Here is a 12,762-nt window from a genome sequence, read left to right as displayed (position 1 = left end):
AAAAGAATATGAAAGGGAATACATATATATATATGTATGACTGAAACATTATGCTGTACACCAGAGGCTGATGCAACACTGTAAACTGACTATGGACCAAAAAAAAAAAAAAAAAAAAAAAAAGCAAGTGAAAAGATATATCTCATTTTTACATCCTTAGAGGAGATTAATTAAAATTGATTTAATATCTTATAACAGCTCAACTTGGAGTGACTTACGATTTGTAAGAAAGGCTATATTTAGTTCAAAAGCAGGGTCTACCAAAATTAAACTTTGTATGTGAATAAAACTTACAGAAAACAGTCATTTTTGTTAGCATTTGATTAAATCAAAGAATCTCCTTATCTATGAGATATGAAGTAGGAAAATATGAATTTTAGAATGCCTTCTGGTTTCATACAAACAAGTCTGGCTCCTGATTTTTATTCAAATGGAGATTAATAACCTTACTACTCAGGAGTAATAACCACAATGACACCATGACCAAGTTAAAAGGGCATGCAAATGTAGATAACATTTTCCTTTCTAAATGTCTTTTTCTTAGTGATTGCATCAGAAACTTCACATTTCACAGAACTGGTATCCTTGTTTCTAGTGTGTATAAATGTGTTTCATCTCTTTTAATTTCATTTTCCAGAGAATGAAAATTCTTAACCTCTAACCAGAAACCTAATAGCATTTTATTTATAAGAGGCAGTGAGAAGACCCACCAATATGCATGAATACTATAAAACCAAATGGCTGAGAATTTGTTTTTAATGACAAAGAATTAGTAGAGTTATTTTTAAGCCTCATGGTAACTGAGGGCCAGGTTTAAATGCACTTACTATCATATAATTATAATAAAATAAAATTTAGAATAAATAGCCTAAAGTACAAAAGGGAGAGCATATGAAGTGTCTTATAAAATCCTGCAAGTTCATACCCTTTTTGATGTATATATTCCCATTACATTTGATTTTTTAGTTCCATTAACTCAAATATTGGTAGAAAAACAAATACAGATTTGTGAATTATAATCTCACCCAGAATGTCAGCACTGCTTTGCAATCACTTATCTCTACTGTCTCTCTCTCTCTGGTATGCAAGAGAGGACAGATCTCTAAACAATTCTTCCTTTGGGTTCAACATCATCATTTCTTTATGTACTTTCCCTTGATTTTTTTTTTCAGTCTCTCTCATTGGATCTTCTATATGCAGAGTTTTCAATGTTTATGTTTCCTAGGATTCTGGAACTGGAACTCTTTCCTATTCCATGCTCTTTGGGAGCATGCTATTCCAAAAGACCTCCAGGTGGCTTCACTTATCTCCAAACTCCATACAGGCACACTGGCTTCCCTACTGCATTCCATTTACATTTTAAAATATCAATCTCCATGTAGATGTCCAATAGAAACCTACATTTAGCTTTAAATCTGTATACCTGTTCCTACACATGTATTTTCTAGCTCAGTTACCTCATGACTCAGTTGACCAAGTTATAAATCTCAGAGTTATCTTTGGCTCTAAAACCCCCAGTAATCCAATCACAAAATTGATTTTGGATCCAAAATATCTTTAGAGTATGTTTTTATTGCTCCCATATAGGACAAACCTTTTCTATATGTAATCTAGTCTCTTTCTCACTGGTCCTCTTATTACCACTTCTCATTCACTATTTTATTCTTCTGAATTGATGCTAAAATTGTATTATTGAAATTCAAATCTAAGCATGTGACTCATTAAGGATCTTAGAAATAAACAGTTACATTATTATGTATGAATTCAGTAATTTTCCAAAGAAAGAACCCTGGGCCATGTGGTCTTTCCTGGAACACTGAAATGCATATTTGTAACTCTAAATCAGGTTGAAGATTGAACTATAAACAAAGAGAAGTGACTTTAAAGCATATAGGTGATAAAATATGAAGTGAGCATCTGAATGATAACATTAGTCAAATTTATAATGCTGAAGACTGAGTCTAAGATAACCCCTGGGGCTAGAGTCAAGTTTGTGATTCTAGTGAGGCTTTTCAGGGTGAGAGCTCATGTTTGTGTTTGTTTCCTATTGCCACTGTAACAAACTACCACAGACTTGTTGGTATTAATAAATCATACATTCATTATCTTACAGTTCTGGAGGCCTGAAGTCTGAAATCATCAGATACATGAGCTGACATCAAATTATCAGCAAGGATGCTTCCTTGTGAAGGCTGAGAGGGAAATCCAATCACCTTGCCTTTTTCAGCTTCCAATGGCCTGTGTTCCTTGGCTTGTGCTCTTTCTCCGCCTTCAAAACACATCTTCCAGTTTCTGCTTTCCTCATCACATCACCTTTTCCCCTTTCATAGTCAAATCTCCCTCTGCCTCCCTTTCATCAGGACACTTGTGATCACAGGTAGGCTCATGAGGGTGTTCCAGGGTAACTTCTCCCATCTCAGGGATCTTTAATTTAATCTCATCTGCAGAGTCCTGTTTGCCCTATAAGGTATCATTCACAGGTTCCAGGATCCAGGATATCTTGGGAGATCATTATTCTGCCTAACACAATGTTCCAGCCCCTAACATAACTTTACACATACACACAGTAATTATGCATATATACGCACACACACACAGCTTTCAATTGTATATGGCCTTGCCAAATCCCTACTCAACCTCAAAACCAGTTTGGTTTCCAGGGTGAGTAGGAATTTGGTATGGCATTACCTCTTCTATGAGGTTTTTAATATACTTCCCTGCCTCCAAGATCATTCCTCTGAACTTCATATTTATTTTTGTGAGGTGATTTGCTTGGTTGCAACTCTTGCTATATTTGAGATTCTTGTACATTTTTATTTTTGCAACCCTAGTGATTAGCACAATAAATAACCCAAGGTATAATGTCACAGTAATACATAATAAAGCTTTGTGTTGTGCACTACATAAAAATTTTAATTGATCTCTAGAATTCCTTGGGTAGTCACTTGGCACACAATGTTTACTCTAATTGATCATATGTAATCAACTGAGTAATTAGTATTTATCATGTACTTACTATGTGTAGGTATTGTGAAATTTTTTACTTCAAGTATAAGTTTATTTGAAGACAAGTGAAGACAATAAGTTGTGAAGAAGTAAAATGTAACTCTTTCAGGTAAATTAATATAAACTATTTCCTAGTTTAAATTTTTTTCTTCTCTATCTTATGTGTACATTCTACTTTATTCCAAAGGAAATAATAAGAGGTAGCAGAAAATTATTTCAAATAATCACATTAAACTTTTATTTTATATGTTTATGTGGATCACAGTTAATTTCTGTTCCCTTCATGTAAAAACTATACATGTGCTAGATACTTTTATTTAAAATATTAAAACTTTGGAGACAATGCTCCAGTGTTGAAGTAAGTCTACAGTTAAACTGCATTAAAAATATGTAGATTACATTTTGGACAATATAGCTTGTTAAAAAAACTAAATTTGATATCAGTAGTTACAATAAAGTGGAGTTTATAATATTTTAATCTCAATGCTGCCAATAACTAGTTGTGTAACTTCAGGCAAATAACTTAATCTTTCAAAATATCCATTTTCTCATCTCTAAAATGGGTAAATATTGGTATTTATTTACCTGATAAATTAGCTTATTGTAAGAAGTAAATAATGCACTGAATATAAGGCATTTAGGTCAATGTCTAGCTTCAATAAATTGTAGCTATGAAATTTCTTCTAAATTGTGCCACAGGGCTGTGGCTAAGTCACAGCTTTCCAATTGCTAAACAATTTTATTTTATTTTAGACCAGAATTAGGACACATTTGACATCAATGAGATTCCCAACCTAATATATAGAAAACAGGGGTCACAATAGGAAGAGCTGGGGGTTATATGTCTCCCTGGATATCTCAATAAAGAGATGAAGTAAGAAGGAGTTAAGGGTTGTCTTACAGAGACATGAATTCTAGTTAACTTAGAGCAAGGCAGAAGGTAGTGTGTTGTCTCTGAAGGATGCTTCCTCACATAATGAAAATAAGCTTAGTTTAAATCTTAGCAACTTTTCTGAAGAAGCAAAACATCTTCACGGTGTCACCAGTTTGCCCCCAATTAATCATCTTCAGTTCTTCCAACTTAAGATAAATGAAGTCTGTATAATATAAAGTCTGAGGACCTAGTGTATAACATGGGGACTATAACTGACAACACTGTATTTAACTGAAATTTGCTAGAAGACTAGAACTTAAAAGGTTCTCATTTTTTAAAAAAGATAAAATGTGAGGTGGTGGTATTGCTAATTAACTATGGATTCCCTTCACAATGTATAATAAGTATGTAAAACCATCATGTTGCACACTTTAAATAATGCAATTTGATTTGTCAATTGTACCTCAGTAAAGCTGGAAAAAAATTCTCGCTGATAAAAAAAGTTTGTATGTTATTTTCTTAAGACACATTTTGCAATTCTCTTCTATGAAGGAAAAGGAATATCAAAAAGTAGTCGAAAAGTTTTACTTTCTAAAAGGCTTAATTACAAATTAATCACTTTTCCAATTTCCATTTTACTAGTGTTAGAAGCGTGTTACTAAAGCATTTATAAAGACATTCTTTCTTAAGGCCAGTGTAGTTTTATTTTCTCCATTTTTTACCATCACTCGAAAATCCTCAACGTTGCATTAATGAGTCAAAAGAGTTGATGTGCTACCAAGGAGGGATATTAATGAAATAATGATTCTAACTCATTATACAAAAGTCTCCCTAATCTTTGATATGTAGCATTACATATTGTCTATTCACATTAACATTTGTCAACATGCTATTATTAGGAAAAGACTTAGTAATATATCATAATTTCAAATTATGTCAGAGTTTTAAACAAAAACAAAAACCTTTGGCTGTTTTCCACCAGTGTTTACCATCTCTTTCCATTCATGAGTATTTTCTTTATGAATAATGTTTGGATATAAAAGAAGCTGTGTAACCACACAGATTTACAATTACTTGCATATAATAATTGATAAAAATAACATAATGCCTTGGTGAAGTACATAAAACCTGCACTTACACTTATTCATTAGCCATGACAAACCCTGCCAGGAGCCCTCTTTCTGACACATCTGTGTGACTATTAACTGCCTTCAGGCTAAAGCAGCTAGTGCGCAATGTCTTCCTCACTAAGAAGTGGCAAAACTCTCTTCTGTTAATCATTAAAAATGTTTTCTCATTTCTTCCTTGCAGGAAAAATCTAGATCCTCTTGAAGTGTTTGGTCACTTCATTTGGAAAGCAGATAAAATGAACACTTAGATGCTACTTTTTCATTATTGTTGTTTAAGTTGCTGTATAAACTGTTAGGGAATAGAAGTTGTTAGGGAATAGTAATCCAAAACAATAACAACAACAACAAGAAAACCTAAGATATAGTCCATACATTTCTATTTTACAATACACTCTATCAATACTTAAAAGGGAACCAACACAGATTACATAGTGAAAAAATAAATTAATGGAATAAAATATTTTTTCAAATACTAATTGCTTCAAACTTTTAGCTCAATTGGAAAGAATGAAGTATTAATGAGCTTTTGATCTTCATAAGAGTAAATTAAATTTACACAGAGTAATCTATGATACCTAGCCACAGATTACACATTGTAATATCAGCTGGTGATCCAGTTAATGCATTCAGTTGATCACCAGGGGTCTCGGTATGGGAGGTTGGATGCTTATTGTAAGTTCATTACTAATAATGTAAAAATAGCTTGAAGTTTTCCTACTCACAGTGGATAAATCATATTTTCATATACAAAAGAATAGGTTAAAAAAAGGTGTTTGGCAAAATACAGCAATCAAGGTAACTGAAACTTTGCTTCTTGGTAAGCACAATAAAAACAGTTACAACTTCAGATTAGTAGCCTGTTCAAAGCTATTTTATCTTATAAAAGTAAATTTATTTTAAAGGGGATTATTTCTTTACTTTCTTTTTCTGTTCATTCATCAAGGAGGTGAAAGACTTATGTACAGAAAACTATAAAACACTGATTAAGGAAATTAAAGACTTTTAAAAATAGAAAGATATCCCATGCTCCTGGATTGGAAGAATCAATATTGTTAAAATGGTCATACTACCCAAGGCAATCTACAGATTTAATGCACTCCCTATCAAATTGCCCAGGACTTATTTCACAAAACTAGAATAAATCATAATAAAATTTATATGGAACCACAAAAGACCAAGAATTGCCAAAGCATTACTGAAGAAAAAGAAAGAGGCTGAAGGAATAACTCTCCCAGTCTTCAGAGAATTCTATAGAGCTAGAGTCATCAAGACAGCACAGTATTGGTACAAAAGCAGACATATAGACCAATGGAACAGAATAGAGTGCCCAGAAATGAACCCACAAACTTTTGGTCAACTAATCTTTGACAAAGGAGGCAAGAACATACAGTGGAGTAAAGACAGTCTCTTCAGCAAATGGTGTTGGGAAAACTGGACAGCAGCATGTAAATCAATGAATCTAGAACACTCTCTTACACCATACACAAAAATAAACTCAAAATGGATCAAAGACTTAAACATAAGACAAGATACAATAAACCTCCTAGAAGAAAATATAGGCAAAACATTATCTCACATACATCTCAAAAATGCTTTCCTACAGCAGTCTATACAAGCAATAGAAATAAAAGCAAGAATAAACAAATGGGACCTAATGATACTTACAAGCTTCTGCACAGCAAAGGAAACCATAAATAAAACAAAAAGACAATCTACGGAGTGGGAGAAAATTTTTTCAAATGAAACTGACAAAGGCTTGATCTCCAGACTATATAAGCAGCTCATATGACTTAATAAGAAAAACACAAACAACCCAATCCAAAAACTGGCAGAAGATCTAAAGCAAGCAATTCTCCAAGGAAGAAATACAAATGATCAATAGGCACATGAAAAAATTTATGGAGAACAAAAAGTAGATTAATACAGAGCAAAATTATGTATATATGAAATATCTTTTGTCTTAAAATGACTCATTGCTTTAGTTTGAAAGAACCCTTTGCATCCTCAAAAATTTTAAGAAGATAGAAATTATCTCAAGCATCTTTACTGACCACAATGCCATGAAACTAGAAATCAACAACAGAGAAACAAAGGAGAAAAAAAGGAAAGCATTGAGATTAAACAATAAGCTATTAAAAAATCAATGCATCAATGAGGAAATCAAAGTTGAAATTAAAAAATACTTTGAGACAAATGAGAATGAAAGCACAACCACACAAAATTTATGGGACACAACAAAGGCAGTGCTAAGAGGGAAGTTTATAGTAATACAGGCCTTTCTCAAAAAAGAAGAACAATCTTAAATAAACAATCTAACCCACTAGCTGAAAGAACTAGAAAAAGAACAAAAAACTCCAAAAGGCAGCAGAAGGAAGGAAATTATAAAGATCAGGGAGGAAATAAATAATATGGAGATTTAAAAAAAAAACATAGAAAAAAATCAATAAACCAAAAGCTGGTTTTTTGAAAAAGTAAATAAAATTGACAAACCTCTGGCCAAACTCACAAAGCAGAAAAAAGAGAGAGCCCAAATAACCAAAAGAAGAAAGGAAAATGGAGAAATTACAACAAATAAAATAGAAATATAGAATAGCAAAAGAGAATATTATGAAAAACTATATGGAAGCCAACTGGATAACCTAGAAGAGATGGAAAAGTTTCTGGAAACATACAGTCCAGCAAGACAGAATCAAGAAGAAACTCACCACTTGAACAAACTGATCACTAGAAATGAAATAGAAATCGCAATAGCAATAAAAAACCTCCCTACAAATAAAAGTCCAAGACTGGGCAGCTTCACTGGGGAATTCTACCAAACATACAAAGAACTCATACCAGTCCTTCTCAAACTCTTCCAGAACACTGAAAAGGAGTGAAAACTCCCAAACTCATTCTATGAAGCCAACATCACTCTGATACCAAAACCAGGCAAAGACACTACCAAAAAGAATTATAGGTCAGTATCACTGATGAATATAGATGCCAAAATCCTCACCAAAATATTAGCAGAGTCCAACAACACATAAAAAAGATTATACATCATGACCAAGTGGGGTTCATCCCAGGGACACAAGGGTGATTCAACACACTCAAATCAATCAATGTAATACATCACATCAACAAGAGAAAAGACAAAAACCACATGATCATCTCAATCGATGCAGAAATAGCATTTGATAAAATTCAGCACCCATTTATGATAAAAACTCTCACCAAAGTGTGTATAGAGGGAACATATCTCAACATAATAAAGTTATATATGACAAACATACAGCCAGCATAGTACTCAATGGTGAAAAACTCAAAAGCTTCCCACTAAAATCTGGGACAAGACAAGGATGCCCACTATCACCACTCCTATTCAACATAGTCTTGGAAGTCCTAGCCACAGCAATCAGGCAAGAGAGAAATAAAAGTGATCCAGATTGGAAAAGAAGAGGTAAAATTGTCACTATATGCAGATGACATGTTACTATATATAGAAAATCCTAAAAGGTCCAAACAAAAACTACTACAACTGATTGAAGAATTCAGCAAGGTAGCAGGTTACAAGACTAATGTTCAAAAATCAGTTGCATTTCTTTACACTAACAATGAATCAACAGAAAAAGAAAGTAAAGAAACAATCCCCTTTAAAATAGCACCCAAAGTAATAAAATACCTAGGAATAAATCTAACCAAGGAGGTGAAAGAATTATACACAGAAAACTACAAGCCATTGATGAAGGAATTTAAAGAAGACTTTAAAAAATGGAAAGATATCCCATGCTCCTGGATTGGAAGAATCAATATTGTTAAAATGGTCACACTGCCCAAGGCAATCTATAGATTTAATGCAATCCCTATCTAATTGCCCAAGACATATTTCACAGAACTAGAACAAATCATAATAAAGTTTATATGGAACAATCAAAGACCTAGAATTGCCAAAGCATTACTGAAGAGAAAGAAAGACGCTGAAGGAATAACTCTCCCAGACTTCAGACAATTCTATAGAGCTAGAGTCATCAAGACAGCACAGTATTGGTACAAAAGCAGACATATAGACCAATGGAACAGAATAGAGTGCCCAGAAATGAACCCACAAACTTTTGGTCAACTAATCTTTGACAAAGGAGGCAAGAAGATACAATGGAATAAAGACAGTCTCTTCAGCAAATTGTGTTGGGAAAACTGGACAGCAGCATGTAAAGCAATGAAGCTAGAACACTCCCTTACACCATACACAAAAATAAACTCAAAATGGATCAAGACTTAAACATAAGACAAGATACAATAAACCTCCTAGAAGAAAATATAGGTAAAACATTATCTCACATACATCTCAAAAATATTCTCTTAGGACAATCTACTCAAGCAATAGAAATAAAAGCAAGAATAAACAAATGGGACCTAATGATACTTACAAGCTTCTGCACAGCAAAGGAAACCATAAGTAAAACAAAAAGACAATTTAGGGAAAGACAACTTATGGAATGGGAGAAAAGTTTTGCAAATGAAACTGACAAAGGTTTGATCTCCAGAATATATAAGCAGCTCATACGACTTAATCAGAAAAAGCAAACAACCCAATCCAAAAATGGGCAGATCTAAACAAGCAATTCTCCAAGGAAGAAATACAAATGATCAATAGGCACATGAAAAAATACTCAATGTCACTAATTATCAGAGGAATGCAAGTCAAAACTAAAATGAGGTATCACCTCACACTTGTCAGGATGGCCATCATTCAAAAATCCACAACTGGCAAATGCTGGAGAGGCTGTGAAGAAAAGGGAATCCTCCTACACTGCTAGTGGGAATGCAGTTTGGTGCAGCCACTGTGGAAAACAGGATGGAGATTCCTCAAGACTAGGAATAGACTTACCATGTGACCCAGGAATTCTGCTCCTGGGCTTATATCCAGAAGGAACCCTAATTCAAAATGACACCTGCACCCCAATGTCATAGCAGCACTATTTACAATATCCAAGACATGGAAACAGCCTAAATGTCCATCAACAGATGACTGGATAAAGAAGAGTTGGTATATTTATACAATGGAATACTATTCAGCCATAAAAACAGACAACATAATGCCATTTGCAGCAACATGGATGCTCCTAGAGAATGTCATTCTAAGCGAAGTAAGCCAGAAAGAGAAAGAAAAATACCATATGAGATCATTCATATGTGGAATCTGAAAAACAAACAAAGCATAAATAGAAAACAGAAATAGACTCATAGGTATAGAATACAAACTTGTGGTTGTCAAGGGGATGCTGGGTGGGAAGGCATAGACTGGGATTTCAAAATTGTAGAATAGATAAACAAGATTATACTGTATAGCACAGGGAAATATATGCAAGAACTTATGGTAGCTTACAGAAGAAAAAATGTGACAAGGAATATATATATGTTCATGTGTAACTGAAAAATTGTGCTCTACACTCAAATTTGACACAACATTGTAAAATGATTATAAATCATTAAAACATGTTAAGAAAAATAGAACACTTTGCCATGAAATAGCACATGTTGGAAATGAAGGTGATTATACTTTTACTCTAAACAAGAAACCAACTGATCCTACATTAAAGTACGAGATCCAGCAATTCCATGCCTGGGTATATATATCCAAAAACCAAAAAACTAATTAGAAAAGATTCATGCATCCATAAGTTCATAGCAGCATTATTTATAAAAGCCAAGATATAGAAGCGACCTTAAGTGCCCATCAGCAAATGAATAAAGAAGATGTGGTATATATGTTTGTGTATATATATAAACATACTTATATATCTTATGGAATATTACTCAATCTTAAAAAAAAAGAATAAAATTTTGCCATTTGCAACAACATGGATGGACCTACAAGGTATTATGCTAAGTGAAATAAGTCAGAGAAAGAAAAACAAATACTCTATGTGTTAAATTATATGTAGAATCTAAAAAATAATACTAACTAATGAATATAACAAAACAGAAACAGACTCACAGGTATACAGAACAGACTGGTGGTAACCAGGGGGAGAAGGAGGAGGGGAGAGGCATGATGGGGTAGGGGGTTGAGAGGTACAAAGTACTACATATAAAATGGGTAGGTTACAGGGATGTATTGTACAGCATGGGGAAACACAGCCATTATTTTATGGTGACTTTAAATGGAATACAATCTACACAAATGTTGAGTCTCAGTGTTGTACCCCTGAAACTAACATGATGTAAATCAACTCCTCAATTTAAAAAGAATTTAGTAAATGTTTTCTTTTCATATTCCTTGCAGTAAGTTAGAAGCCAGCACTGCCCAATAGAAATGTAATGCAAGTCACAATTTACCAGTAACTCCATTAAGAAAATAAAAAGAAACAAATAAAATCAATTCCAGTAATAATTATATTTATCCCAAAATATGCAATATGGTATCATTTCAAAATGTGATTAACATTTTTAAAACTTAGTAATAAACAGTATACATTCTTTTTGCTGTACTAAGTCTTGAAAATCCATTATGTATTTTCCACTTACAGAACATCTCAATTCATGCTAGCCATATTTGGCTGGTGGCTACCATACTAGACAGGGCAGATTACATCATTCACACTTCTGATAACTTACCTGCTCTCTTCCTTATTTAAAAAACTTGTGGAAAAGACTTTAAATATTCCCTGTATAAAACAAAGCAACCTTGACATGTGGTGAATATCTTCATTACAAACTGAAAAATAAAGGTTAAGAGATCCATGGTTACATGTATGTTAATGTAACGATACAGTCTTAATTCACTCATGACTTTAAAAGCTTTTTTCATATGCCAAGGATTCACTGTCACTGGGCAGTGTTTTTCAGTATTATCATCTGTGGAATCGAGAGGCTTCTGATGACCCTGCTTTGTGTATATGTACATAAAAGAAATAACAAAACAGAGAAAAAGATCTTATTAAAGATAATTTAGTGGGGAGGGTATAGCTCAAGTGGAAGAGCATATGCTTAGCATGCACAAAGTCCTGGGTTCAATTCCCAGTACCTTCTCTAAAAATTAAACTAACTAACTAAATAAAAATCTAATTACCACCACCCTGCAAAAATTAATTGATTGATTTAATTAAAAGTTAAAAAGATAATTTAGTGCAGGCTTATCAAGCTACAAGAGCTACAATGAATGCCCCTCCCCCACTCATTTAGAGGAAGTCTCACAGTATCTCCCTACATAAAGACTGAAACATAACTCAGAACACTTTCTGATAGTCAACATGAATTTAACACAAAAGTAGATAATTATCTCCCTGGTGTCAAAGCTCTGTCAAAGACGAGCACAGAAAATTTAGTAAAAATGGCTCTGCAACTACCTTTCAAAAAATGCTGAGAAATGATCTTCTCTGTTGGAAATTAACCTGCTTTTATATTCTGCAGTAGGCATACACATTTACAAACCAGGGATTAACTGTAAGCTGGCCACTATACTAAATTTTGTTTCATTGTTTATTTAATCCTCACAGCAACTCTGTAAGCTACTGTTGTTACCCCCATATAACTGATAAACAGATTGAGGCAGAAAAAAAATTGGGGTGACCTAGTAAATGGTGGAGCTGGATAAGACCACAGCCAGCCTGACACACAAGTCCATTATTCTCACTGATGTTCACTACTGTTACCTACATTCAGCAATGACAGTTTATTTCATATTTAAATGTGTAATTTCTAAAAGTACAAAGCATTGCTGTGTAAATCATTCTTTTGAGACCTGGGAGCCAAAAAATAAAAAACAAATAA

General features: G+C 33.5%; 1 long non-coding RNA gene across 6 annotated transcripts in view; it reads right to left on the bottom strand.

Moving 5' to 3' along the window:
* LOC105071225 (uncharacterized) overlaps nt 1-12,762 on the bottom strand; it is a 62,116-nt gene that overhangs the window by 41,379 nt on the left and 7,975 nt on the right. For 5 of the 6 annotated variants that reach the window (XR_006725807.2, XR_012500141.1, XR_012500144.1 and 2 more), the window contains exon 2: nt 11,608-11,707. The exons of the other annotated variant lie outside the window; for it this stretch is intronic. This is a non-coding gene — a long non-coding RNA (uncharacterized LOC105071225). The remainder of the gene's footprint in view (nt 1-11,607; nt 11,708-12,762) is intronic. 6 annotated transcript variants of the gene reach the window in all.

Source organism: Camelus bactrianus, chromosome 17 (genome assembly GCF_048773025.1).
Source record: "Camelus bactrianus isolate YW-2024 breed Bactrian camel chromosome 17, ASM4877302v1, whole genome shotgun sequence".
Taxonomy (NCBI): Eukaryota; Metazoa; Chordata; class Mammalia; order Artiodactyla; family Camelidae; genus Camelus; species Camelus bactrianus.
This window is presented reverse-complemented; position numbering and strand designations above follow the sequence as displayed.